This window comes from Triturus cristatus, chromosome 1_1 (genome assembly GCF_964204655.1).
Source record: "Triturus cristatus chromosome 1_1, aTriCri1.1, whole genome shotgun sequence".
In the NCBI taxonomy this organism is placed as follows: Eukaryota; Metazoa; Chordata; class Amphibia; order Caudata; family Salamandridae; genus Triturus; species Triturus cristatus.
In genome coordinates, this window is record NC_140579.1 from 200,423,077 (window position 1) to 200,447,741 (window position 24,665).

A 24,665-nucleotide genomic window follows, 5' to 3' on the forward strand; every position below is an offset into this window, starting at 1 on the left:
CAGTGAGAGAGAGAGTGAGTCAGTGAGAGTGACTCAGTCAGTGAGAGTGAGTTTCAGTCAGTGAGAGTGAGTCTCAGTCAGTGAGAGTGAGTGAGTGAGTCAGTGAGAGTGAGTCAGTCAGTGAGAGTGAGTGAGTCAGTCAGTGAGAGTGAGTCAGTCAGTGAGAGTAAGTGAGTCAGTCAGTGAGAGTGAGTGAGTCAGTGAGAGTGAGCGAGTCAGTCAGTGAGAGTGAGTGAGTCAGTCAGGGAGACTGAGTCAGTCAGTGAGAGTGCGTGAGTCAGTCAGTGAGAGTGAGTGTCAGTCAGTGAGAGTGAGTGTCAGTCAGTGAGAGTGAGTGTCAGTCAGTGAGAGTGAGTCTCAGTCAGTGAGAGTGAGTGAGTCAGTCAGTGAGAGTAAGTGAGTCAGACAGTGAGAGTGAGTGAGTCAGTCAGTGAGAGTGAGTGAGTCAGCCAGTGAGTCATGCAGTGACTCAGTCAGTGAGAGTGAGCCAGTCAGTGAGAGTGAGTCAGTCAGTGAGAGTGAGTCAGTCAGTGAGTGAGAGTCAGTGAGTCAGTGAGAGTCAGTGAGTCAGTTAGAGTGAGTGAGTCAGTGAGAGTGAGTGAGTCAGTGAGAGTGAGTGAGTCAGTGAGAGTGAGTGAGTCAGTCAGAGTGAGTAAATCATTGAGAGTGAGTGAGTCAGTGAGAGTGAGTGAGTCAGTGAGAGTGAGTGAGTCAGTCAGTGAGAGTGAGTGAGTCAGTCAGTGAGTGTGAGTGAGTCAGTCAGTAAGAGAGAGAGAGAGTCAGTCAGTGAGAGTGAGTCAGTCAGTGAGAGTGAGTGAGTCAGTGAGTGAGAGTGAGTGAGTCAGTCAGTTAGAATGAGTCAATCAGTGAGAGTGAGTCAGTCAGTGAGAGTGAGTCAGTCAGTGAGAGTGAGTGAGTCAGTGAGAGAGAGAGTGAGTCAGTGAGAGTGAGTCAGTCAGTGAGAGTGAGCGAGTCAGTCAGTGAGAGTGAGTGAGTCAGTCAGTGAGAGTGAGTGAGTCAGTGAGAGTGAGTGAGTCAGTCAGGGAGACTGAGTCAGTCAGTGAGAGTACATGAGTCAGTCAGTGAGAGTGAGTGAGTCAGTCAGTGAGAGTGAGTGAGTCAGTCAATGAGAGTGAGTAAGTCAGTCAGTGAGAGTCAATGAGTCAGCCAGTGAGTCAGCCAGTTAGTCAGTCAGTGACTCAGTCAGTGAGAGTGAACCAGTCAGTGAGAGTGAGTCAGTCAGTGAGAGTCATCAGTCAGTGAGAGTGAGTCAGTCAGTGAGAGTCAGTGAGTCAGTGAGAGTCAGTGAGTCAGTGAGAGTGAGTGAGTCAGTCAGTAAGAGTGAGTCAGTCAGTGAGAGTGAGTCAATCAGTGAGAGTGAGTGAATCAGTGAGAGAGAGAGTGAGTCAGTGAGAGTGAGTCAGTCAGTGAGAGTGAGCGAGTCAGTCAGTGAGAGTGAGTGAGTCAGTCAGTGAGAGTGAGTGAGTCAGTGAGAGTGAGTGAGTCAGTCAGAGAGACTGAGTCAGTCAGTGAGAGTGCGTGAGTCAGTCAGTGAGAGTGAGTGTCAGTCAGTGAGAGTGAGTGTCAGTCAGTGAGAGTGAGTGTCAGTCAGTGAGAGTGAGTCTCAGTCAGTGAGAGTGAGTGAGTCAGTCAGTGAGAGTGAGTGAGTCAGTGAGAGTGAGTGAGTCAGTCAGTGAGAGTGAGTCAGTTAGTGAGAGTGAGTGAGTCAGTCAGTGAGAGTGAGTGTCAGTCAGTGAGAGTGAGTCTCAGTCAGTGAGAGTGAGTGAGTCAGTCAGTGAGAGTGAGTGAGTCAGTCAGTGAGAGTGAGTGAGTCAGTCAGTGAGAGTGAGTGAGTCAGTCAGTGAGAGTGAGTGAGTCAGTCAGTGAGAGTGAGTCAGTCAGTGAGAGTGAGTCAGTCAGTGAGAGTGAGTCAGTCAGTGAGAGAGAGAGTGAGTCAGTGAGAGTGAGTCAGTCAGTGAGAGTGAGCAAGTCAGTCAGTGAGAGTGAATGAGTCAGTCAGTGAGAGTGAGTGAGTCAGTGAGAGTGAGTGAGTCAGTCAGGGAGACTGAGTCAGTCAGTGAGAGTGCGTGAGTCAGTCAGTGAGAGTGAGTGTCAGTCAGTGAGAGTGAGTGTCAGTCAGTGAGAGTGAGTGTCAGTCAGTGAGAGTGAGTCTCAGTCAGTGAGAGTGAGTGAGTCAGTCAGTGAGAGTGAGTGAGTCAATGAGAGTGAGTGAGTCAGTCAGTGAGAGTGAGTCAGTCAGTGAGAGTGAGTGAGTCAGTCAGTGAGAGTGAGTGTCAGTCAGTGAGAGTGAGTGTCAGTCAGTGAGAGTGAGTCTCAGTCAGTGAGAGTGAGTGAGTCAGTCAGTGAGAGTGAGTGAGTCAGTCAGTGAGAGTGAGTGAGTCAGTCAGTGAGAGTGAGTCAGTCAGTGAGAGTAAGTGAGTCAGTCAGTGAGAGTGAGTGAGTCAGTCAGTGAGAGTGAGTGAGTCAGTCAGTGAGAGTGAGTAAGTCAGTCAGTGAGAGTGAGTGAGTCAGCCAGTGAGTCAGCCAGTGAGTCAGTCAGTGACTCAGTCAGTGAGAGTGAACCAGTCAGTGAGAGTGAGTCAGTCAGTGAGAGTGAGTCAGTCAGTGAGAGTCAGTGAGTCAGTGAGAGTGAGTGAGTCAGTGAGAGTGAGTGAGTCAGTGAGAGTGAGTGAGTCAGTGAGAGTGAGTGAGTGAGTCAGTGAGAGTGAGTGAGTCAGTCAGTGAGAGTGAGTGAGTCAGTCTGAGAGTAAGTGAGTCAGTCAGTGAGAGTGAGTGAGTCAGTCAGTGAGAGTGAGTGAGTCAGCCAGTGAGTCAGCCAGTGAGTCATGCAGTGACTCAGTCAGTGAGAGTGAGCCAGTCAGTGAGAGTGAGTCAGTCAGTGAGAGTGAGTCAGTCAGTGAGTGAGAGTCACTGAGTCAGTGAGAGTCAGTGAGTCAGTTAGAGTGAGTGAGTCAGTGAGAGTGAGTGAGTCAGTGAGAGTGAGTGAGTGAGTCAGTGAGAGTGAGTGAGTCAGTGAGAGTGAGTAAATCATTGAGAGTGAGTGAGTCAGTGAGAGTGAGTGAGTCAGTGAGAGTGAGTGAGTCAGTCAGTGAGAGTTAGTGAGTCAGTCAGTGAGTGTGAGTGAGTCAGTCAGTGAGAGAGAGAGAGAGTCAGTCAGTGAGAGTGAGTCAGTCAGTGAGAGTGAGTGAGTCAGTCAGTGAGAGTGAGTGAGTCAGTCAGTGAGAGTGAGTCAATCAGTGAGAGTGAGTCAGTCAGTGAGAGTGAGTCAGTCAGTGAGAGTGAGTGAGTCAGTGAGAGAGAGTGAGTCAGTGAGAGTGAGTCAGTCAGTGAGAGTGAGCGAGTCAGTCAGTGAGAGTGAGTGAGTCAGTCAGTGAGAGTGAGTGAGTCAGTGAGAGTGAGTGAGTCAGTCAGGGAGACTGAGTCAGTCAGTGAGAGTGCATGAGTCAGTCAGTGAGAGTGAGTGTCAGTCAGTGAGAGTGAGTGTCAGTCAGTGAGAGTGAGTGTCAGTCAGTGAGAGTGAGTCTAGGTCAGTGAGAGTGAGTGAGTCAGTCAGTGAGAGTAAGTGAGTCAGTCAGTGAGAGTGAGTGAGTCAGTCAGTGAGAGTGAGTGAGTCAGCCAGTGAGTCAGCCAGTGAGTCATGCAGTGACTCAGTCAGTGAGAGTGAGCCAGTCAGTGAGAGTGAGTCAGTCAGTGAGAGTGAGTCAGTCAGTGAGTGAGAGTCAGTGAGTCAGTGAGAGTCAGTGAGTCAGTTAGAGTGAGTGAGTCAGTGAGAGTGAGTGAGTCAGTGAGAGTGAGTGAGTCAGTGAGAGTGAGTGAGTGAGTCAGTGAGAGTGAGTAAATCATTGAGAGTGAGTGAGTCAGTGAGAGTGAGTGAGTCAGTGAGAGTGAGTGAGTCAGTCAGTGAGAGTGAGTGAGTCAGTCAGTGAGTGTGAGTGAGTCAGTCAGTGAGAGAGAGAGAGAGTCAGTCAGTGAGAGTGAGTCAGTCAGTGAGAGTGAGTGAGTCAGTCAGTGAGAGTGAGTGAGTCAGTCAGTGAGAGTGAGAGTGAGTCAATCAGTGAGAGTGAGTCAGTCAGTGAGAGTGAGTCAGTCAGTGAGAGTGAGTGAGTCAGTGAGAGAGAGTGAGTCAGTGAGAGTGAGTCAGTCAGTGAGAGTGAGCGAGTCAGTCAGTGAGAGTGAGTGAGTCAGTCAGTGAGAGTGAGTGAGTCAGTGAGAGTGAGTGAGTCAGTCAGGGAGACTGAGTCAGTCAGTGAGAGTGCGTGAGTCAGTCAGTGAGAGTGAGTGTCAGTCAGTGAGAGTGAGTGTCAGTCAGTGAGAGTTAGTGTCAGTCAGTGAGAGTGAGTCTCAGTCAGTGAGAGTGAGTGAGTCAGTCAGTGAGAGTGAGTCAGTCAGTGAGAGTGAGTGAGTCAGTCAGTGAGAGAGAGAGAGAGTCAGTCAGTGAGAGTGAGTCAGTCAGTGAGAGTGAGTGAGTCAGTCAGTGAGAGTGAGTGAGTCAGTCAGTGAGAGTGAGTCAGTCAGTGAGAGTGAGTCAGCCAGTGAGAGTGAGTGAATCAGTGAGAGAGAGAGTGAGTCAGTGAGAGTGAGTCAGTCAGTGAGAGTGAGCGAGTCAGTCAGTGAGAGTGAGTGAGTCAGTCAGTGAGAGTGAGTGAGTCAGTGAGAGTGAGTGAGTCAGTCAGAGAGACTGAGTCAGTCAGTGAGAGTGCATGAGTCAGTCAGTGAGAGTGAGTGTCAGTCAGTGAGAGTGAGTGTCAGTCAGTGAGAGTGAGTGTCAGTCAGTGAGAGTGAGTCTCAGTCAGTGAGAGTGAGTGAGTCAGTCAGTGAGAGTGAGTGAGTCAGTGAGAGTGAGTGAGTCAGTCAGTGAGAGTGAGTCAGTCAGTGAGAGTGAGTGAGTCAGTCAGTGAGAGTGAGTGTCAGTCAGTGAGAGTGAGTCTCAGTCAGTGAGAGTGAGTGAGTCAGTCAGTGAGAGTGAGTGAGTCAGTCAGTGAGAGTGAGTGAGTCAGTCAGTGAGAGTGAGTCAGTCAGTGAGAGTGAGTGAGTCAGTGAGAGAGAGAGTGAGTCAGTGAGAGTGAGTCAGTCAGTGAGAGTGAGCAAGTCAGTCAGTGAGAGTGAATGAGTCAGTCAGTGAGAGTGAGTGAGTCAGTGAGAGTGAGTGAGTCAGTCAGGGAGACTGAGTCAGTCAGTGAGAGTGCGTGAGTCAGTCAGTGAGAGTGAGTATCAGTCAGTGAGAGCGAGCGTCAGTCAGTGAGAGTGAGTATCAGTCAGTGAGAGTGAGTCTCAGTCAGTGAGAGTGAGTGAGTCAGTCAGTGAGAGTGAGTGAGTCAATGAGAGTGAGTGAGTCAGTCAGTGAGAGTGAGTCAGTCAGTGAGAGTGAGTGAGTCAGTCAGTGAGAGTGAGTGTCAGTCAGTGAGAGTGAGTGTCAGTCAGTGAGAGTGAGTCTCAGTCAGTGAGAGTAAGTGAGTCAGTCAGTGAGAGTGAGTGAGTCAGTCAGTGAGAGTGAGTGAGTCAGTCAATGAGAGTGAGTAAGTCAGTCAGTGAGAGTGAGTGAGTCAGCCAGTGAGTCAGCCAGTTAGTCAGTCAGTGACTCAGTCAGTGAGAGTGAACCAGTCAGTGAGAGTGAGTCAGTCAGTGAGAGTCGTCAGTCAGTGAGAGTGAGTCAGTCAGTGAGAGTCAGTGCGTCAGTGAGAGTCAGTGAGTCAGTGAGAGTCAGTGAGTCAGTGAGAGTGAGTGAGTCAGTGAGAGTGAGTGAGTGAGTCAGTGAGAGTGGGTGAGTGAGTCAGTGAGAGTGAATGAGTAATTGAGAGTGAGTGAGTCAGTGAGAGTGAGTGAGTCAGTGAGAGTGAGTGAGTCAGTCAGTGAGAGTGAGTCAGTCAGTGAGTGTGAGTGAGTCAGTCAGTGAGAGAGAGAGAGAGTCAGTCAGTGAGAGTGAGTCAGTCAGTGAGAGTGAGTGAGTCAGTGAGAGTGAGTGAGTGAGTCAGTGAGAGTGAGTGAGTGAGTCAGTGAGAGTGAGTGCGTCAGTGAGAGTGAGTAAGTCAGTGAGAGCGAGTGAGTCAGTGAGAGTGAATGAGTCAGTCAGTGAGAGTGAGTGAGTCAGTCAGTGAGAGAGAGAGAAAGTCAGTCAGTGAGAGTGAGTCAGTCAGTGAGAGTGAGTGAGTCAGTCAGTGAGAGTGAGTGAGTCAGTCAGTAAGAGTGAGTCAGTCAGTGAGAGTGAGTCAGTCAGTGAGAGTGAGTGAATCAGTGAGAGAGAGAGTGAGTCAGTGAGAGTGAGTCAGTCAGTGAGAGTGAGCGAGTCAGTCAGTGAGAGTGAGTGAGTCAGTCAGTGAGAGTGAGTGAGTCAGTGAGAGTGAGTGAGTCAGTCAGAGAGACTGAGTCAGTCAGTGAGAGTGCGTGAGTCAGTCAGTGAGAGTGAGTGTCAGTCAGTGAGAGTGAGTGTCAGTCAGTGAGAGTGAGTGTCAGTCAGTGAGAGTGAGTCTCAGTCAGTGAGAGTGAGTGAGTCAGTCAGTGAGAGTGAGTGAGTCAGTGAGAGTGAGTGAGTCAGTCAGTGAGAGTGAGTCAGTTAGTGAGAGTGAGTGAGTCAGTCAGTGAGAGTGAGTGTCAGTCAGTGAGAGTGAGTCTCAGTCAGTGAGAGTGAGTGAGTCAGTCAGTGAGAGTGAGTGAGTCAGTCAGTGAGAGTGAGTGAGTCAGTCAGTGAGAGTGAGTGAGTCAGTCAGTGAGAGTGAGTGAGTCAGTCAGTGAGAGTGAGTCAGTCAGTGAGAGTGAGTCAGTCAGTGAGAGTGAGTCAGTCAGTGAGAGAGAGAGTGAGTCAGTGAGAGTGAGTCAGTCAGTGAGAGTGAGCAAGTCAGTCAGTGAGAGTGAATGAGTCAGTCAGTGAGAGTGAGTGAGTCAGTGAGAGTGAGTGAGTCAGTCAGGGAGACTGAGTCAGTCAGTGAGAGTGCGTGAGTCAGTCAGTGAGAGTGAGTGTCAGTCAGTGAGAGTGAGTGTCAGTCAGTGAGAGTGAGTGTCAGTCAGTGAGAGTGAGTCTCAGTCAGTGAGAGTGAGTGAGTCAGTCAGTGAGAGTGAGTGAGTCAATGAGAGTGAGTGAGTCAGTCAGTGAGAGTGAGTCAGTCAGTGAGAGTGAGTGAGTCAGTCAGTGAGAGTGAGTGTCAGTCAGTGAGAGTGAGTGTCAGTCAGTGAGAGTGAGTCTCAGTCAGTGAGAGTGAGTGAGTCAGTCAGTGAGAGTGAGTGAGTCAGTCAGTGAGAGTGAGTGAGTCAGTCAGTGAGAGTGAGTCAGTCAGTGAGAGTAAGTGAGTCAGTCAGTGAGAGTGAGTGAGTCAGTCAGTGAGAGTGAGTGAGTCAGTCAGTGAGAGTGAGTAAGTCAGTCAGTGAGAGTGAGTGAGTCAGCCAGTGAGTCAGCCAGTGAGTCAGTCAGTGACTCAGTCAGTGAGAGTGAACCAGTCAGTGAGAGTGAGTCAGTCAGTGAGAGTGAGTCAGTCAGTGAGTGTCAGTGAGTCAGTGAGAGTCAGTGAGTCAGTGAGAGTGAGTGAGTCAGTGAGAGTGAGTGAGTCAGTGAGAGTGAGTGAGTGAGTCAGTGAGAGTGAGTGAGTCAGTCAGTGAGAGTGAGTGAGTCAGTCTGAGAGTAAGTGAGTCAGTCAGTGAGAGTGAGTGAGTCAGTCAGTGAGAGTGAGTGAGTCAGCCAGTGAGTCAGCCAGTGAGTCATGCAGTGACTCAGTCAGTGAGAGTGAGCCAGTCAGTGAGAGTGAGTCAGTCAGTGAGAGTGAGTCAGTCAGTGAGTGAGAGTCACTGAGTCAGTGAGAGTCAGTGAGTCAGTTAGAGTGAGTGAGTCAGTGAGAGTGAGTGAGTCAGTGAGAGTGAGTGAGTGAGTCAGTGAGAGTGAGTGAGTCAGTGAGAGTGAGTAAATCATTGAGAGTGAGTGAGTCAGTGAGAGTGAGTGAGTCAGTGAGAGTGAGTGAGTCAGTCAGTGAGAGTTAGTGAGTCAGTCAGTGAGTGTGAGTGAGTCAGTCAGTGAGAGAGAGAGAGAGTCAGTCAGTGAGAGTGAGTCAGTCAGTGAGAGTGAGTGAGTCAGTCAGTGAGAGTGAGTGAGTCAGTCAGTGAGAGTGAGTCAATCAGTGAGAGTGAGTCAGTCAGTGAGAGTGAGTCAGTCAGTGAGAGTGAGTGAGTCAGTGAGAGAGAGTGAGTCAGTGAGAGTGAGTCAGTCAGTGAGAGTGAGCGAGTCAGTCAGTGAGAGTGAGTGAGTCAGTCAGTGAGAGTGAGTGAGTCAGTGAGAGTGAGTGAGTCAGTCAGGGAGACTGAGTCAGTCAGTGAGAGTGCGTGAGTCAGTCAGTGAGAGTGAGTGTCAGTCAGTGAGAGTGAGTGTCAGTCAGTGAGAGTGAGTGTCAGTCAGTGAGAGTGAGTCTAGGTCAGTGAGAGTGAGTGAGTCAGTCAGTGAGAGTAAGTGAGTCAGTCAGTGAGAGTGAGTGAGTCAGTCAGTGAGAGTGAGTGAGTCAGCCAGTGAGTCAGCCAGTGAGTCATGCAGTGACTCAGTCAGTGAGAGTGAGCCAGTCAGTGAGAGTGAGTCAGTCAGTGAGAGTGAGTCAGTCAGTGAGTGAGAGTCAGTGAGTCAGTGAGAGTCAGTGAGTCAGTTAGAGTGAGTGAGTCAGTGAGAGTGAGTGAGTCAGTGAGAGTGAGTGAGTCAGTGAGAGTGAGTGAGTGAGTCAGTGAGAGTGAGTAAATCATTGAGAGTGAGTGAGTCAGTGAGAGTGAGTGAGTCAGTGAGAGTGAGTGAGTCAGTCAGTGAGAGTGAGTGAGTCAGTCAGTGAGTGTGAGTGAGTCAGTCAGTGAGAGAGAGAGAGAGTCAGTCAGTGAGAGTGAGTCAGTCAGTGAGAGTGAGTGAGTCAGTCAGTGAGAGTGAGTGAGTCAGTCAGTGAGAGTGAGAGTGAGTCAATCAGTGAGAGTGAGTCAGTCAGTGAGAGTGAGTCAGTCAGTGAGAGTGAGTGAGTCAGTGAGAGAGAGTGAGTCAGTGAGAGTGAGTCAGTCAGTGAGAGTGAGCGAGTCAGTCAGTGAGAGTGAGTGAGTCAGTCAGTGAGAGTGAGTGAGTCAGTGAGAGTGAGTGAGTCAGTCAGGGAGACTGAGTCAGTCAGTGAGAGTGCGTGAGTCAGTCAGTGAGAGTGAGTGTCAGTCAGTGAGAGTGAGTGTCAGTCAGTGAGAGTTAGTGTCAGTCAGTGAGAGTGAGTCTCAGTCAGTGAGAGTGAGTGAGTCAGTCAGTGAGAGTGAGTCAGTCAGTGAGAGTGAGTGAGTCAGTCAGTGAGAGAGAGAGAGAGTCAGTCAGTGAGAGTGAGTCAGTCAGTGAGAGTGAGTGAGTCAGTCAGTGAGAGTGAGTGAGTCAGTCAGTGAGAGTGAGTCAGTCAGTGAGAGTGAGTCAGCCAGTGAGAGTGAGTGAATCAGTGAGAGAGAGAGTGAGTCAGTGAGAGTGAGTCAGTCAGTGAGAGTGAGCGAGTCAGTCAGTGAGAGTGAGTGAGTCAGTCAGTGAGAGTGAGTGAGTCAGTGAGAGTGAGTGAGTCAGTCAGAGAGACTGAGTCAGTCAGTGAGAGTGCATGAGTCAGTCAGTGAGAGTGAGTGTCAGTCAGTGAGAGTGAGTGTCAGTCAGTGAGAGTGAGTGTCAGTCAGTGAGAGTGAGTCTCAGTCAGTGAGAGTGAGTGAGTCAGTCAGTGAGAGTGAGTGAGTCAGTGAGAGTGAGTGAGTCAGTCAGTGAGAGTGAGTCAGTCAGTGAGAGTGAGTGAGTCAGTCAGTGAGAGTGAGTGTCAGTCAGTGAGAGTGAGTCTCAGTCAGTGAGAGTGAGTGAGTCAGTCAGTGAGAGTGAGTGAGTCAGTCAGTGAGAGTGAGTGAGTCAGTCAGTGAGAGTGAGTCAGTCAGTGAGAGTGAGTGAGTCAGTGAGAGAGAGAGTGAGTCAGTGAGAGTGAGTCAGTCAGTGAGAGTGAGCAAGTCAGTCAGTGAGAGTGAATGAGTCAGTCAGTGAGAGTGAGTGAGTCAGTGAGAGTGAGTGAGTCAGTCAGGGAGACTGAGTCAGTCAGTGAGAGTGCGTGAGTCAGTCAGTGAGAGTGAGTATCAGTCAGTGAGAGCGAGCGTCAGTCAGTGAGAGTGAGTATCAGTCAGTGAGAGTGAGTCTCAGTCAGTGAGAGTGAGTGAGTCAGTCAGTGAGAGTGAGTGAGTCAATGAGAGTGAGTGAGTCAGTCAGTGAGAGTGAGTCAGTCAGTGAGAGTGAGTGAGTCAGTCAGTGAGAGTGAGTGTCAGTCAGTGAGAGTGAGTGTCAGTCAGTGAGAGTGAGTCTCAGTCAGTGAGAGTAAGTGAGTCAGTCAGTGAGAGTGAGTGAGTCAGTCAGTGAGAGTGAGTGAGTCAGTCAATGAGAGTGAGTAAGTCAGTCAGTGAGAGTGAGTGAGTCAGCCAGTGAGTCAGCCAGTTAGTCAGTCAGTGACTCAGTCAGTGAGAGTGAACCAGTCAGTGAGAGTGAGTCAGTCAGTGAGAGTCGTCAGTCAGTGAGAGTGAGTCAGTCAGTGAGAGTCAGTGCGTCAGTGAGAGTCAGTAAGTCAGTGAGAGTCAGTGAGTCAGTGAGAGTGAGTGAGTCAGTGAGAGTGAGTGAGTGAGTCAGTGAGAGTGGGTGAGTGAGTCAGTGAGAGTGAATGAGTAATTGAGAGTGAGTGAGTCAGTGAGAGTGAGTGAGTCAGTGAGAGTGAGTGAGTCAGTCAGTGAGAGTGAGTCAGTCAGTGAGTGTGAGTGAGTCAGTCAGTGAGAGAGAGAGAGAGTCAGTCAGTGAGAGTGAGTCAGTCAGTGAGAGTGAGTGAGTCAGTCAGTGAGAGTGAGTGAGTCAATCAGTGAGAGTGAGTCAGTCAGTGAGAGTGAGTCAGTCAGTGAGAGTGAGTGAGTCAGTGAGAGTGAGTCAGTCAGTGAGAGTGAGTGAGTCAGTGAGAGAGAGAGTGAGTCAGTGAGAGTGACTCAGTCAGTGAGAGTGAGTTTCAGTCAGTGAGAGTGAGTCTCAGTCAGTGAGAGTGAGTGAGTGAGTCAGTGAGAGTGAGTCAGTCAGTGAGAGTGAGTGAGTCAGTCAGTGAGAGTGAGTCAGTCAGTGAGAGTAAGTGAGTCAGTCAGTGAGAGTGAGTGAGTCAGTGAGAGTGAGCGAGTCAGTCAGTGAGAGTGAGTGAGTCAGTCAGGGAGACTGAGTCAGTCAGTGAGAGTGCGTGAGTCAGTCAGTGAGAGTGAGTGTCAGTCAGTGAGAGTGAGTGTCAGTCAGTGAGAGTGAGTGTCAGTCAGTGAGAGTGAGTCTCAGTCAGTGAGAGTGAGTGAGTCAGTCAGTGAGAGTAAGTGAGTCAGACAGTGAGAGTGAGTGAGTCAGTCAGTGAGAGTGAGTGAGTCAGCCAGTGAGTCATGCAGTGACTCAGTCAGTGAGAGTGAGCCAGTCAGTGAGAGTGAGTCAGTCAGTGAGAGTGAGTCAGTCAGTGAGTGAGAGTCAGTGAGTCAGTGAGAGTCAGTGAGTCAGTTAGAGTGAGTGAGTCAGTGAGAGTGAGTGAGTCAGTGAGAGTGAGTGAGTCAGTGAGAGTGAGTGAGTCAGTCAGAGTGAGTAAATCATTGAGAGTGAGTGAGTCAGTGAGAGTGAGTGAGTCAGTGAGAGTGAGTGAGTCAGTCAGTGAGAGTGAGTGAGTCAGTCAGTGAGTGTGAGTGAGTCAGTCAGTAAGAGAGAGAGAGAGTCAGTCAGTGAGAGTGAGTCAGTCAGTGAGAGTGAGTGAGTCAGTGAGTGAGAGTGAGTGAGTCAGTCAGTTAGAATGAGTCAATCAGTGAGAGTGAGTCAGTCAGTGAGAGTGAGTCAGTCAGTGAGAGTGAGTGAGTCAGTGAGAGAGAGAGTGAGTCAGTGAGAGTGAGTCAGTCAGTGAGAGTGAGCGAGTCAGTCAGTGAGAGTGAGTGAGTCAGTCAGTGAGAGTGAGTGAGTCAGTGAGAGTGAGTGAGTCAGTCAGGGAGACTGAGTCAGTCAGTGAGAGTACATGAGTCAGTCAGTGAGAGTGAGTGAGTCAGTCAGTGAGAGTGAGTGAGTCAGTCAATGAGAGTGAGTAAGTCAGTCAGTGAGAGTCAATGAGTCAGCCAGTGAGTCAGCCAGTTAGTCAGTCAGTGACTCAGTCAGTGAGAGTGAACCAGTCAGTGAGAGTGAGTCAGTCAGTGAGAGTCATCAGTCAGTGAGAGTGAGTCAGTCAGTGAGAGTCAGTGAGTCAGTGAGAGTCAGTGAGTCAGTGAGAGTGAGTGAGTCAGTCAGTAAGAGTGAGTCAGTCAGTGAGAGTGAGTCAATCAGTGAGAGTGAGTGAATCAGTGAGAGAGAGAGTGAGTCAGTGAGAGTGAGTCAGTCAGTGAGAGTGAGCGAGTTAGTCAGTGAGAGTGAGTGAGTCAGTCAGTGAGAGTGAGTGAGTCAGTGAGAGTGAGTGAGTCAGTCAGAGAGACTGAGTCAGTCAGTGAGAGTGCGTGAGTCAGTCAGTGAGAGTGAGTGTCAGTCAGTGAGAGTGAGTGTCAGTCAGTGAGAGTGAGTGTCAGTCAGTGAGAGTGAGTCTCAGTCAGTGAGAGTGAGTGAGTCAGTCAGTGAGAGTGAGTGAGTCAGTGAGAGTGAGTGAGTCAGTCAGTGAGAGTGAGTCAGTTAGTGAGAGTGAGTGAGTCAGTCAGTGAGAGTGAGTGTCAGTCAGTGAGAGTGAGTCTCAGTCAGTGAGAGTGAGTGAGTCAGTCAGTGAGAGTGAGTGAGTCAGTCAGTGAGAGTGAGTGAGTCAGTCAGTGAGAGTGAGTGAGTCAGTCAGTGAGAGTGAGTGAGTCAGTCAGTGAGAGTGAGTCAGTCAGTGAGAGTGAGTCAGTCAGTGAGAGTGAGTCAGTCAGTGAGAGAGAGAGTGAGTCAGTGAGAGTGAGTCAGTCAGTGAGAGTGAGCAAGTCAGTCAGTGAGAGTGAATGAGTCAGTCAGTGAGAGTGAGTGAGTCAGTGAGAGTGAGTGAGTCAGTCAGGGAGACTGAGTCAGTCAGTGAGAGTGCGTGAGTCAGTCAGTGAGAGTGAGTGTCAGTCAGTGAGAGTGAGTGTCAGTCAGTGAGAGTGAGTGTCAGTCAGTGAGAGTGAGTCTCAGTCAGTGAGAGTGAGTGAGTCAGTCAGTGAGAGTGAGTGAGTCAATGAGAGTGAGTGAGTCAGTCAGTGAGAGTGAGTCAGTCAGTGAGAGTGAGTGAGTCAGTCAGTGAGAGTGAGTGTCAGTCAGTGAGAGTGAGTGTCAGTCAGTGAGAGTGAGTCTCAGTCAGTGAGAGTGAGTGAGTCAGTCAGTGAGAGTGAGTGAGTCAGTCAGTGAGAGTGAGTGAGTCAGTCAGTGAGAGTGAGTCAGTCAGTGAGAGTAAGTGAGTCAGTCAGTGAGAGTGAGTGAGTCAGTCAGTGAGAGTGAGTGAGTCAGTCAGTGAGAGTGAGTAAGTCAGTCAGTGAGAGTGAGTGAGTCAGCCAGTGAGTCAGCCAGTGAGTCAGTCAGTGACTCAGTCAGTGAGAGTGAACCAGTCAGTGAGAGTGAGTCAGTCAGTGAGAGTGAGTCAGTCAGTGAGAGTCAGTGAGTCAGTGAGAGTCAGTGAGTCAGTGAGAGTGAGTGAGTCAGTGAGAGTGAGTGAGTCAGTGAGAGTGAGTGAGTGAGTCAGTGAGAGTGAGTGAGTCAGTCAGTGAGAGTGAGTCAGTCAGTCTGAGAGTAAGTGAGTCAGTCAGTGAGAGTGAGTGAGTCAGTCAGTGAGAGTGAGTGAGTCAGCCAGTGAGTCAGCCAGTGAGTCATGCAGTGACTCAGTCAGTGAGAGTGAGCCAGTCAGTGAGAGTGAGTCAGTCAGTGAGAGTGAGTCAGTCAGTGAGTGAGAGTCACTGAGTCAGTGAGAGTCAGTGAGTCAGTTAGAGTGAGTGAGTCAGTGAGAGTGAGTGAGTCAGTGAGAGTGAGTGAGTGAGTCAGTGAGAGTGAGTGAGTCAGTGAGAGTGAGTAAATCATTGAGAGTGAGTGAGTCAGTGAGAGTGAGTGAGTCAGTGAGAGTGAGTGAGTCAGTCAGTGAGAGTTAGTGAGTCAGTCAGTGAGTGTGAGTGAGTCAGTCAGTGAGAGAGAGAGAGAGTCAGTCAGTGAGAGTGAGTCAGTCAGTGAGAGTGAGTGAGTCAGTCAGTGAGAGTGAGTGAGTCAGTCAGTGAGAGTGAGTCAATCAGTGAGAGTGAGTCAGTCAGTGAGAGTGAGTCAGTCAGTGAGAGTGAGTGAGTCAGTGAGAGAGAGTGAGTCAGTGAGAGTGAGTCAGTCAGTGAAAGTGAGCGAGTCAGTCAGTGAGAGTGAGTGAGTCAGTCAGTGAGAGTGAGTGAGTCAGTGAGAGTGAGTGAGTCAGTCAGGGAGACTGAGTCAGTCAGTGAGAGTGCGTGAGTCAGTCAGTGAGAGTGAGTGTCAGTCAGTGAGAGTGAGTGTCAGTCAGTGAGAGTGAGTGTCAGTCAGTGAGAGTGAGTCTAGGTCAGTGAGAGTGAGTGAGTCAGTCAGTGAGAGTAAGTGAGTCAGTCAGTGAGAGTGAGTGAGTCAGTCAGTGAGAGTGAGTGAGTCAGCCAGTGAGTCAGCCAGTGAGTCATGCAGTGACTCAGTCAGTGAGAGTGAGCCAGTCAGTGAGAGTGAGTCAGTCAGTGAGAGTGAGTCAGTCAGTGAGTGAGAGTCAGTGAGTCAGTGAGAGTCAGTGAGTCAGTTAGAGTGAGTGAGTCAGTGAGAGTGAGTGAGTCAGTGAGAGTGAGTGAGTCAGTGAGAGTGAGTGAGTGAGTCAGTGAGAGTGAGTAAATCATTGAGAGTGAGTGAGTCAGTGAGAGTGAGTGAGTCAGTGAGAGTGAGTGAGTCAGTCAGTGAGAGTGAGTGAGTCAGTCAGTGAGTGTGAGTGAGTCAGTCAGTGAGAGAGAAAGAGAGTCAGTCAGTGAGAGTGAGTCAGTCAGTGAGAGTGAGTGAGTGAGTCAGTGAGAGTGAGTGAGTCAGTCAGTGAGAGTGAGAGTGAGTCAATCAGTGAGAGTGAGTCAGTCAGTGAGAGTGAGTCAGTCAGTGAGAGTGAGTGAGTCAGTGAGAGAGAGTGAGTCAGTGAGAGTGAGTCAGTCAGTGAGAGTGAGCGAGTCAGTCAGTGAGAGTGAGTGAGTCAGTCAGTGAGAGTGAGTGAGTCAGTGAGAGTGAGTGAGTCAGTCAGGGAGACTGAGTCAGTCAGTGAGAGTGCGTGAGTCAGTCAGTGAGAGTGAGTGTCAGTCAGTGAGAGTGAGTGTCAGTCAGTGAGAGTTAGTGTCAGTCAGTGAGAGTGAGTCTCAGTCAGTGAGAGTGAGTGAGTCAGTCAGTGAGAGTGAGTCAGTCAGTGAGAGTGAGTGAGTCAGTCAGTGAGAGAGAGAGAGAGTCAGTCAGTGAGAGTGAGTCAGTCAGTGAGAGTGAGTGAGTCAGTCAGTGAGAGTGAGTGAGTCAGTCAGTGAGAGTGAGTCAGTCAGTGAGAGTGAGTCAGCCAGTGAGAGTGAGTGAATCAGTGAGAGAGAGAGTGAGTCAGTGAGAGTGAGTCAGTCAGTGAGAGTGAGCGAGTCAGTCAGTGAGAGTGAGTGAGTCAGTCAGTGAGAGTGAGTGAGTCAGTGAGAGTGAGTGAGTCAGTCAGAGAGACTGAGTCAGTCAGTGAGAGTGCATGAGTCAGTCAGTGAGAGTGAGTGTCAGTCAGTGAGAGTGAGTGTCAGTCAGTGAGAGTGAGTGTCAGTCAGTGAGAGTGAGTCTCAGTCAGTGAGAGTGAGTGAGTCAGTCAGTGAGAGTGAGTGAGTCAGTGAGAGTGAGTGAGTCAGTCAGTGAGAGTGAGTCAGTCAGTGAGAGTGAGTGAGTCAGTCAGTGAGAGTGAGTGTCAGTCAGTGAGAGTGAGTCTCAGTCAGTGAGAGTGAGTGAGTCAGTCAGTGAGAGTGAGTGAGTCAGTCAGTGAGAGTGAGTGAGTCAGTCAGTGAGAGTGAGTCAGTCAGTGAGAGTGAGTGAGTCAGTGAGAGAGAGAGTGAGTCAGTGAGAGTGAGTCAGTCAGTGAGAGTGAGCAAGTCAGTCAGTGAGAGTGAATGAGTCAGTCAGTGAGAGTGAGTGAGTCAGTGAGAGTGAGTGAGTCAGTCAGGGAGACTGAGTCAGTCAGTGAGAGTGCGTGAGTCAGTCAGTGAGAGTGAGTATCAGTCAGTGAGAGCGAGCGTCAGTCAGTGAGAGTGAGTATCAGTCAGTGAGAGTGAGTCTCAGTCAGTGAGAGTGAGTGAGTCAGTCAGTGAGAGTGAGTGAGTCAATGAGAGTGAGTGAGTCAGTCAGTGAGAGTGAGTCAGTCAGTGAGAGTGAGTGAGTCAGTCAGTGAGAGTGAGTGTCAGTCAGTGAGAGTGAGTGTCAGTCAGTGAGAGTGAGTCTCAGTCAGTGAGAGTAAGTGAGTCAGTCAGTGAGAGTGAGTGAGTCAGTCAGTGAGAGTGAGTGAGTCAGTCAATGAGAGTGAGTAAGTCAGTCAGTGAGAGTGAGTGAGTCAGCCAGTGAGTCAGCCAGTTAGTCAGTCAGTGACTCAGTCAGTGAGAGTGAACCAGTCAGTGAGAGTGAGTCAGTCAGTGAGAGTCGTCAGTCAGTGAGAGTGAGTCAGTCAGTGAGAGTCAGTGCGTCAGTGAGAGTCAGTGAGTCAGTGAGAGTCAGTGAGTCAGTGAGAGTGAGTGAGTCAGTGAGAGTGAGTGAGTGAGTCAGTGAGAGTGGGTGAGTGAGTCAGTGAGAGTGAATGAGTAATTGAGAGTGAGTGAGTCAGTGAGAGTGAGTGAGTCAGTGAGAGTGAGTGAGTCAGTCAGTGAGAGTGAGTCAGTCAGTGAGTGTGAGTGAGTCAGTCAGTGAGAGAGAGAGAGAGTCAGTCAGTGAGAGTGAGTCAGTCAGTGAGAGTGAGTGAGTCAGTCAGTGAGAGTGAGTGAGTCAATCAGTGAGAGTGAGTCAGTCAGTGAGAGTGAGTCAGTCAGTGAGAGTGAGTGAGTCAGTGAGAGTGAGTCAGTCAGTGAGAGTGAGTGAGTCAGTGAGAGAGAGAGTGAGTCAGTGAGAGTGACTCAGTCAGTGAGAGTGAGTTTCAGTCAGTGAGAGTGAGTCTCAGTCAGTGAGAGTGAGTGAGTGAGTCAGTGAGAGTGAGTCAGTCAGTGAGAGTGAGTGAGTCAGTCAGTGAGAGTGAGTCAGTCAGTGAGAGTAAGTGAGTCAGTCAGTGAGAGTGAGTGAGTCAGTGAGAGTGAGCGAGTCAGTCAGTGAGAGTGAGTGAGTCAGTCAGGGAGACTGAGTCAGTCAGTGAGAGTGCGTGAGTCAGTCAGTGAGAGTGAGTGTCAGTCAGTGAGAGTGAGTGTCAGTCAGTGAGAGTGAGTGTCAGTCAGTGAGAGTGAGTCTCAGTCAGTGAGAGTGAGTGAGTCAGTCAGTGAGAGTAAGTGAGTCAGACAGTGAGAGTGAGTGAGTCAGTCAGTGAGAGTGAGTGAGTCAGCCAGTGAGTCAGCCAGTGAGTCATGCAGTGACTCAGTCAGTGAGAGTGAGCCAGTCAGTGAGAGTGAGTCAGTCAGTGAGAGTGAGTCAGTCAGTGAGTGAGAGTCAGTGAGTCAGTGAGAGTCAGTGAGTCAGTTAGAGTGAGTGAGTCAGTGAGAGTGAGTGAGTCAGTGAGAGTGAGTGAGTCAGTGAGAGTGAGTGAGTCAGTCAGAGTGAGTAAATCATTGAGAGTGAGTGAGTCAGTGAGAGTGAGTGAGTCAGTGAGAGTGAGTGAGTCAGTCAGTGAGAGTGAGTGAGTCAGTCAGTGAGTGTGAGTGAGTCAGTCAGTAAGAGAGAGAGAGAGTCAGTCAGTGAGAGTGAGTCAGTCAGTGAGAGTGAGTGAGTCAGTGAGTGAGAGTGAGTGAGTCAGTCAGTTAGAATGAGTCAATCAGTGAGAGTGAGTCAGTCAGTGAGAGTGAGTCAGTCAGTGAGAGTGAGTGAGTCAGTGAGAGAGAGAGTGAGTCAGTGAGAGTGAGTCAGTCAGTGAGAGTGAGTGAGTCAGTCAGTGAGAGTGAGTGAGTCAGTCAGTGAGAGTGAGTGAGTCAGTGAGAGTGAGTGAGTCAGTCAGGGAGACTGAGTCAGTCAGTGAGAGTACATGAGTCAGTCAGTGAGAGTGAGTGAGTCAGTCAGTGAGAGTGAGTGAGTCAGTCAATGAGAGTGAGTAAGTCAGTCAGTGAGAGTCAATGAGTCAGCCAGTGAGTCAGCCAGTTAGTCAGTCAGTGACTCAGTCAGTGAGAGTGAACCAGTCAGTGAGAGTGAGTCAGTCAGTGAGAGTCGTCAGCCAGTGAGAGTGAGTCAGTCAGTGAGAGTCAGTGAGTCAGTGAGAGTCAGTGAGTCAGTGAGAGTGAGTGAGTCAGTGAGAGTGAGTGAGTCAGTGAGAGTGAGTGAGTGAGTCAGTGAGAGTGAGTGAGTGAGTCAGTGAGAGTGAATGAGTAATTGAGAGTGAGTGAGTCAGTGAGAGTGAGTGAGTCAGTGAGAGTGAGTGAGTCAGTCAGTGAGAGTGAGTCAGTCAGTGAGTGTGAGTGAGTCAGTCAGTGAGAGAGAGAGAGAGAGTCAGTCAGTGAGAGTGAGTCAGTCAGTGAGATTGAGTGAGTCAGTCAGTGAGAGTGAGTGAGTCAATCAGTGAGAGTGAGTCAGTCAGTGAGAGTGAGTGAGTCAGTGAGAGTGAGTCAGTCAGTGAGAGTGAGTGAGTCAGTGAGAGAGAGAGTGAGTCAGTGAGAGTGACTCAGTCAGTGAGAGTGAGTTTCAGTCAGTGAGACTGAGTCTCAGTCAGTGAGAGTGAGTGAGTGAGTCAGTGAGAGTGAGTGAGTGAGTCAGTGAGAGTGAGTGAGTCAGTCAGTGAGAGTGAGTCAGTCAGTGAGAGTAAGTGAGTCAGTCAGTGAGAGTGAGTGAGTCAGTGAGAGTGAGCGAGTCAGTCAGTGAGAGTGAGTCAGTCAGTCAGGGAGACTGAGTCTATCAGTGAGAGTGCGTGAGTCAGTCAGTGAGAGTGAGTGTCAGTCAGTGAGAGTGAGTGTCAGTCAGTGAGAGTGAGTGTCAGTCAGTGAGAGTGAGTCTCAGTCAGTGAGAGTGAGTGAGTCAGTCAGTGAGAGTAAGTGGGTCAGTCAGTGAGAGTGAGTGAGTCAGTCAGTGAGAGTGAGTGAGTCAGCCAGTGAGTCAGCCAGTGAGTCATGCAGTGACTCAGTCAGTGAGAGTGAGCCAGTCAGTGAGAGTGAGTCAGTCAGTGAGAGTGAGTCAGTCAGTGAGTGAGAGTCAGTGAGTCAGTGAGAGTCAGTGAGTCAGTTAGAGTGAGTGAGTCAGTGAGAGTGAGTGAGTCAGTGAGAGTGAGTGAGTCAGTGAGAGTGAGTGAGTGAGTCAGTCAGAGTGAGTAAATCATTGAGAGTGAGTGAGTCAGTGAGAGTGAGTGAGTCAGTGAGAGTGAGTGAGTCAGTCAGTGAGAGTGAGTGAGTCAGTCAGTGAGTGTGAGTGAGTCAGTCAGTAAGAGAGAGAGAGAGTCAGTCAGTGAGAGTGAGTCAGTCAGTGAGAGTGAGTGAGTCAGTGAGTGAGAGTGAGTGAGTCAGTCAGTTAGAATGAGTCAATCAGTGAGAGTGAGTCAGTCAGTGAGAGTGAGTCAGTCAGTGAGAGTGAGTGAGTCAGTGAGAGAGAGAGTGAGTCAGTGAGAGTGAGTCAGTCAGTGAGAGTGAGCGAGTCAGTCAGTGAGAGTGAGTGAGTCAGTCAGTGAGAGTGAGTGAGTCAGTGAGAGTGAGTGAGTCAGTCAGGGAGACTGAGTCAGTCAGTGAGAGTACGTGAGTCAGTCAGTGAGAGTGAGTGTCAGTCAGTGAGAGTGAGTGTCAGTCAGTGAGAGTTAGTGTCAGTCAGTGAGAGTGAGTCTCAGTCAGTGAGAGTGAGTGAGTCAGTCAGTGAGAGTGAGTGAGTCAGTCAGTGAGAGTGAGTGAGTCAGTCAGTGAGAGTGAGTGAGTCAGCCAGTGAGTCAGCCAGTGGGTCAGTCAGTGACTCAGTCAGTGAGAGTGAGCCAGTCAGTGAGAGTGAGTCAGTCAGTGAGAGTGAGTCAGTCAGTCAGTGAGAGTCACTGAGTCAGTGAGAGTCAGTGAGTCAGTTAGAGTGAGTGAGTCAGTGAGAGTGAGTGAGTCAGTGAGAGTGAGTGAGTGAGTCAGTGAGAGTGAGTGAGTAAGTCAGTGAGAGTGAGTAAATCATTGAGAGTGAGTGAGTCAGTGAGAGTGAGTCAGTCAGTGAGAGTGAGTGAGTCAGTCAGTGAGTGTGAGTGAGTCAGTCAGTGAGAGAGAGAGAGTCAGTCAGTGAGAGTGAGTCAGTCAGTGAGAGTGAGTGAGTCAGTCAGTGAGAGTGAGTGAGTCAGTCAGTGAGAGTGAGTCAATCAGTGAGAGTGAGTCAGTCAGTGAGAGTGAGTCAGTCAGTGAGAGTGAGTGAGTCAGTGAGAGAGAGAGTGAGTCAGTGAGAGTGAGTCAGTCAGTGAGAGTGAGCGAGTCAGTCAGTGAGAGTGAATGAGTCAGTCAGTGAGAGTGAGTGAGTCAGTGAGAGTGAGTGAGTCAGTCAGGGAGACTGAGTCAGTCAGTGAGAGTGCATGAGTCAGTCAGTGAGAGTGAGTGTCAGTCAGTGAGAGTGAGTGTCAGTCAGTGAGAGTGAGTCTCAGTCAGTGAGAGTGAGTGAGTCAGTCAGTGAGAGTAAGTGAGTCAGTCAGTGAGAGTGAGTGAGTCAGTCAGTGAGAGTGAGTGAGTCAGCCAGTGAGTCAGCCAGTGAGTCATGCAGTGACTCAGTCAGTGAGAGTGAGCCAGTCAGTGAGAGTGAGTCAGTCAGTGAGAGTGAGTCAGTCAGTGAGTGAGAGTCAGTGAGTCAGTGAGAGTCAGTGAGTCAGTTAGAGTGAGTGAGTCAGTGAGAGTGAGTGAGTCAGTGAGAGTGAGTGAGTCAGTGAGAGTGAGTGAGTGAGTCAGTGAGAGTGAGTAAATCATTGAGAGTGAGTGAGTCAGTGAGAGTGAGTGAGTCAGTGAGAGTGAGTCAGTGAGTCAGTGAGTCAGTGAGAGTGAGTGAGTCAGTCAGTGAGTGTGAGTGAGTCAGTCAGTGAGAGAGAGAGAGAGTCAGTCAGTGAGAGTGAGTCAGTCAGTGAGAGTGAGTGAGTCAGTCAGTGAGAGTGAGTGAGTCAGTCAGTGAGAGTGAGTCAATCAGTGAGAGTGAGTCAGTCAGTGAGAGTGAGTCAGTCAGTGAGAGTGAGTGAGTCAGTGAGAGAGAGTGAGTCAGTGAGAGTGAGTCAGTCAGTGAGAGTGAGCGAGTCAGTCAGTGGGAGTGAGTCAGTCAGTGAGAGTGAGTGAGTCAGTGAGAGTGAGTGAGTCAGTCAGGGAGACTGAGTCAGTCAGTGAGAGTGCGTGAGTCAGTCAGTGAGAGTGAGTGTCAGTCAGTGAGAGTGAGTGTCAGTCAGTGAGAGTTAGTGTCAGTCAGTGAGAGTGAGTCTCAGTCAGTGAGAGTGAGTGAGTCAGTCAGTGAGAGTGAGTGAGTCAGTCAGTGAGAGTGAGGGAGTCAGTCAGTGAGAGAGAGAGAGAGTCAGTCAGTGAGAGTGAGTCAGTCAGTGAGAGTGAGTGAGTCAGTCAGTGAGAGTGAGTCAGTCAGTGAGAGTGAGTCAGCCAGTGAGAGTGAGTGAATCAGTGAGAGAGAGAGTGAGTCAGTGAGAGTGAGAGAGTCAGTGAGAGTGAACGAGTCAGTCAGTGAGAGTGAGTGAGTCAGTCAGTGAGAGTGAGTGAGTCAGTGAGAGTGAGTGAGTCAGTCAGAGAGACTGAGTCAGTCAGTGAGAGTGCATGAGTCAGTCAGTGAGAGTGAGTGTCAGTCAGTGAGAGTGAGTGTCAGTCAGTGAGAGTGAGTGTCAGTCAGTGAGAGTGAGTCTCAGTCAGTGAGAGTGAGTGAGTCAGTCAGTGAGAGTGAGTGAGTCAGTGAGAGTGAGTGAGTCAGTCAGTGAGAGTGAGTCAGTCAGTGAGAGTGAGTGAGTCAGTCAGTGAGAGTGAGTGTCAGTCAGTGAGAGTGAGTCTCAGTCAGTGAGAGTGAGTGAGTCAGTCAGTGAGAGTGAGTGAGTCAGTCAGTGAGAGTGAGTCAGTCAGTGAGAGTGAGTGAGTCAGTCAGTGAGAGTGAGTCAGTCAGTGAGAGTGAGTGAGTCAGTGAGAGAGAGAGTGAGTAAGTGAGAGTGAGTCAGTCAGTGAGAGTGAGCAAGTCAGTCAGTGAGAGTGAATGAGTCAGTCAGTGAGAGTGAGTGAGTCAGTGAGAGTGAGTGAGTCAGTCAGGGAGACTGAGTCAGTCAGTGAGAGTGCATGAGTCAGTCAGTGAGAGTGAGTGTCAGTCAGTGAGAGTGAGTGTCAGTCAGTGAGAGTGAGTGTCAGTCAGTGAGAGTGAGTGAGTCAGTCAGTGAGAGTGAGTCAGTCAGTAAGAGTGAGTGAGTCAGTCAGTGAGAGTGAGTGTCAGTCAGTGAGAGTGAGTCTCAGTGAGTGAGAGTGAGTCAGTCAGTCAGTGAGAGTGAGTGAGTCAGTCAGTGAGAGTGAGTCAGTCAGTGAGAGTGAGTGAGTCAGTCAGTGAGAGTGAGTGAGTCAGTCAGTGAGAGTGAGTCAGTCAGTGAGAGTGAGTGAGTCAGTGAGAGAGAGAGTGAGTAAGTGAGAGTGAGTCAGTCAGTGAGAGTGAGCAAGTCAGTCAGTGAGAGTGAATGAGTCAGTCAGTGAGAGTGAGTGAGTCAGTGAGAGTGAGTGAGTCAGTCAGGGAGACTGAGTCAGTCAGTAAGAGTGCATGAGTCAGTCAGTGAGAGTGAGTGTCAGTCAGTGAGAGTGAGTGTCAGTCAGTGAGAGTGAGTCTCAGTCAGTGAGAGTGAGTGAGTCAGTCAGTGAGAGTGAGTGAGTCAATGAGAGTGAGTGAGTCAGTCAGTGAGAGTGAGTCAGTCAGTGAGAGTGAGTGAGTCAGTCAGTGAGAGTGAGTGTCAGTCAGTGAGAGTGAGTGTCAGTCAGTGAGAGTGAGTCATTGAGAGTGAGTGAGTCAGTGAGAGTGAGTGAGTCAGTGAGAGTGAGTGAGTCAGTCAGTGAGAGTGAGTCAGTCAGTGAGTGTGAGTGAGTCAGTCAGTGAGAGAGAGAGAGCGAGTCAGTCAGTGAGAGTGAGTGAGTCAGTCAGTGAGAGTGAGTGAGTCTATCAGTGAGAGTGAGTCAGTCAGTGAGAGTGAGTGAGTCAGTGAGAGTGAGTCAGTCAGTGAGAGTGAGTGAGTCAGTGAGAGAGAGAGTGAGTCAGTGAGAGTGACTCAGTCAGTGAGAGTGAGTTTCAGTCAGTGAGAGTGAGTCTCAGTCAGTGAGAGTGAGTGAGTCAGTCAGTGAGAGTGAGTGAGTCAGTCAGTGAGAGTGAGTGAGTCAGTCAGTGAGAGTGAGTCAGTCAGTGAGAGTGAGTGAGTCAGTCAGTGAGAGTGAGTGAGTCAGTGAGAGTGAGCGAGTCAGTCAGTGAGAGTGAGTGAGTCAGTCAGGGAGACTGAGTCAGTCAGTGAGAGTGCGTGAGTCAGTCAGTGAGAGTGAGTGTCAGTCAGTGAGAGTGAGTGTCAGTCAGTGAGAGTGAGTGTCAGTCAGTGAGAGTGAGTCTCAGTCAGTGAGAGTGAGTGAGTCAGTCAGTGAGAGTAAGTGAGTCAGTCAGTGAGAGTGAGTGAGTCAGTCAGTGAGAGTGAGTGAGTCAGCCAGTGAGTCAGCCAGTGAGTCATGCAGTGACTCAGTCAGTGAGAGTGAGCCAGTCAGTGAGAGTGAGTCAGTTAGTGAGAGTGAGTCAGTCAGTGAGTGAGAGTCAGTGAGTCAGTGAGAGTCAGTGAGTCAGTTAGAGTGAGTGAGTCAGTGAGAGTGAGTGAGTCAGTGAGAGTGAGTGAGTCAGTGAGAGTGAGTGAGTGAGTCAGTCAGTGAGAGTGAGTGAGTCAGCCAGTGAGTCAGCCAGTGAGTCATGCAGTGACTCAGTCAGTGAGAGTGAGCCAGTCAGTGAGAGTGAGTCAGTCAGTGAGAGTGAGTCAGTCAGTGAGTGAGAGTCAGTGAGTCAGTGAGAGTCAGTGAGTCAGTTAGAGTGAGTGAGTCAGTGAGAGTGAGTGAGTCAGTGAGAGTGAGTGAGACAGTGAGAGTGAGTGAGTGAGTCAGTGAGAGTGAGTAAATCATTGAGAGTGAGTGAGTCAATGAGAGTGAGTGAGTCAGTGAGAGTGAGTGAGTCAGTCAGTGAGAGTGAGTGAGTCAGTCAGTGAGTGTGAGTGAGTCAGTCAGTAAGAGAGAGAGTCAGTCAGTGAGAGTGAGTCAGTCAGTGAGAGTGAGTGAGTGAGTCAGTGAGTGAGAGTGAGTGAGTCAGTCAGTTAGAATGAGTCAATCAGTGAGAGTGAGTCAGTCAGTGAGAGTGAGTGAGTCAGTGAGAGTGAGTGAGTCAGTGAGAGAGAGAGTGAGTCAGTGAGAGTGAGTCAGTCAGTGAGAGTGAGCGAGTCAGTCAGTGAGAGTGAGTGAGTCAGTCAGTGAGAGTGAGTGAGTCAGTGAGAGTGAGTGAGTCAGTCAGGGAGACTGAGTCAGTCAGTGAGAGTACGTGAGTCAGTCAGTGAGAGTGAGTGTCAGTCAGTGAGAGTGAGTGTCAGTCAGTGAGAGTTAGTGTCAGTCAGTGAGAGTGAGTCTCAGTC